This window comes from Dromaius novaehollandiae, unplaced genomic scaffold, assembly GCF_036370855.1.
Source record: "Dromaius novaehollandiae isolate bDroNov1 unplaced genomic scaffold, bDroNov1.hap1 HAP1_SCAFFOLD_146, whole genome shotgun sequence".
In the NCBI taxonomy this organism is placed as follows: domain Eukaryota; kingdom Metazoa; phylum Chordata; class Aves; order Casuariiformes; family Dromaiidae; genus Dromaius; species Dromaius novaehollandiae.
Genome location: NW_026991390.1, coordinates 47,501 through 50,000, shown reverse-complemented (window position 1 = coordinate 50,000; position 2,500 = coordinate 47,501). Strand labels below are relative to the sequence as shown.

At 78.4% G+C, this 2,500-nt stretch overlaps 1 non-coding gene across 1 annotated transcript; it reads right to left on the bottom strand.

Annotated features, from left to right (window-relative positions):
- Positions 1–422: 422 nt before the first annotated feature.
- On the bottom strand, positions 423–575 carry LOC135326127 (5.8S ribosomal RNA). The gene has a single exon (XR_010386765.1). It is a non-coding gene; the product is annotated as a 5.8S ribosomal RNA (ribosomal RNA).
- Positions 576–2,500: the final 1,925 nt, after the last annotated feature.

Sequence of the window (2,500 nt, the reverse complement as noted above, 5' to 3'; positions counted from 1 at the left end):
GGCGCACCACCGGGAGAGTGGTGGAGGAGAGGCCCGTGCGGCAGCACTGGCGGTGGTGGCGGGCGGGCGGCGCCGGGCGCCGGGCCACCGCGACCGACCCGATCTGGGGGCCCGGCGGGACGAAGTCCGCGACGCGGGCGCTCCGGGAGCGGGGGTTTCCCGAGTCTGCACTTAGGGGGACGAAGGCCCGGCCGCGCGGGGAGGGGAAGGAGAGCACCCCCCCTCTCCCCGGGGCAACGGGCCTGCGAGGCGCCCCAGCCGCGCCACACCGCGCGCGCCACGCGGCGCGGCGGCAGCCGCCGGGCTCGGAGGGGAGGGCGGGCACGGCCGGGCGCACCCGAACCGCGCCCCCCCCCACACCCACCGAGGGGCGGCACGCCGCTGCGCCCACGCCACGGCGCGGGTGACGATTGACCGTCAAGCGACGCTCAGACAGGCGTAGCCCCGGGAGGAACCCGGGGCCGCAAGTGCGTTCGAAGTGTCGATGATCAATGTGTCCTGCAATTCACATTAATTCTCGCAGCTAGCTGCGTTCTTCATCGACGCACGAGCCGAGTGATCCACCGCTAAGAGTTGTCTCGGTTTCGGTCCCCGCCGCGCGCGCGGGGGGACCGGGCAGCTTTCGCAGCCCCTGGGGGGCCCCCCCTCCTCCGCCCCCTCCTCCTCCGCCCCACCGCCCTTCCTCACGCCGACGCCGGCTGCTGAGCAAGGGACGGCAGAGACGGAAGGAGAGAGAGAGCGAGAGAAAGAGAGGGGCTTGCCTCACTGACCGTACAAGCACAGAGAAAGGGGGGGGGGGGGAAACGAAGGGCAAACCCGAACGAGAAGGGCGGGGAGCCCTCGCTCCCGACCTGGGGACAAACCCTGTCTCGCTTCGAGTCCGGCCCAGGCGCCCGGCTCGGTCTGGCCCGGCAGGGAGCGGCGGGCCGGCCACACCGCCTGCCTCGGGATGTTGGGGGGGGTCCGTCCCCGCAGACCACCCCCCCCCCGCCCCAGGCGTCAGAGCCCGGCCGCCACCGGGAGCGGCGTCGCCCCGCCGCCCGCGCGCCTGCGGCCCGCCGGCCCCGCGCTTCCCAGCTCCTCGCTCGCCTCGCCGGCCCTCCGGCTCGACCGCCGCCGCCGCCGCCGCCGCGGCGCCCACACCCCCGCGCGCCCGCACACACCGCCTCGCGGGTGACGCCACGCGCTCGCCCGTCCCCTCCGCGGACAGACGCCCGGCGGCGGGCAGGCGGGCAAGGCGGCACGGACGGGGACGGCGCCCGCTCTCCCCGTCTCCACGCGGAGAGCGGGGCGGGCCGCCCCCGCCGCCGCCCCACCACCGCCCCCCCGCTGCCTGGCGGAGCCGGGCGGGGCAGAGCGAGGCGGGCGCCCCGGACGGCAGAGTGCCGGGGCGGGCGCGTAGGGTAGGGCGCCGCCGACGGCGGCCACGGCGGAAGACCCAGAAGCACCGGCCAGGGAGAAGGAGGAGACGCGCGGAGGCTCGGCGCCCGCACCACCCGCGGTGGGGGCTCGCCCTCCCGGCGGCGAGCACGCGCTCGCGCCCGGCTCGCAACGCTCGAGGCAGGCCGGCAACTAGGCCGACCGCGCGGCGTCTCTCCGCCGAGACCAGACCGCGGAGAGAGGGGGCAGGGTAACCCCTCTCCGTCCCGGCTGCCCGCGGGGCGAGCGCGGGGCGCGCCGGCTGGCATGGGGGGGCGCGGCGCCCGCGCGCGCCGACCCCCCGGCCCTCCGGCAGCACGCCCGGCCGCCTCCGCGAGTCGCATCGGGCCGCCCGAGTCTTTAAACCTCCGCCCGGCTCTCCAACCGAGAACCCTCGGGCCCGGAGCCCGGGGCCCATGGCCATCCCTGCCCGGGGCGGCTGCCGGCGGCCGCGGTGGCCGGAGGCCCTCTCCCCTCTCTCGCTCGCTCCCTCCCTCCCCGCCCCCCCCACCCCCACCGCGGGGGAGGAAGGACCGGGGTGGGGGGAAGCCGAGGCGGGGGGGGGGAAGGCACGGCCGGTGCGGCGCGCACGGTGCGGCACCCGGGAGGAGCACGCTGGCACACGGGACCACACGGGTGGGTCACCGAGGGGGGGGCAGGAGAAGCGCGGGCGCTAGGTACCTGGCCCTGGGGTGAGGGAAACGACCTGAAATCCCCGCGGGGGTGCCTCCCCCGCCGCCGCCCGCCACCGGGCCGCCGCCGCCTCGCGGCGACGGCGGCAGCCTCGGCAGCGGCGACGAGACGGGACGCGGAGGGGGAACCCGGCACCCGCCAGCCGGCCCCCGCGCCCCTCGGCGGAGCGTCCGCCCGCGGGGTGCGCCCGACACCCGCCGCCACGACCTCGTCCTCCTCCCAGGGCCCGGGGTTTCCCTCAGTAACCCGGCGCCGGGTGGCAGCTGCACCCGGGAGGAGAGCCGTGGCTCGGGCCGCCCACTCGGGCACGAACCGTCACCTCGCTTGGCCTCAACGCGACGCCCCCCGCTCGGGGGCCCGGCGCCCGCCCCGCGCGCCATCCCGGAAC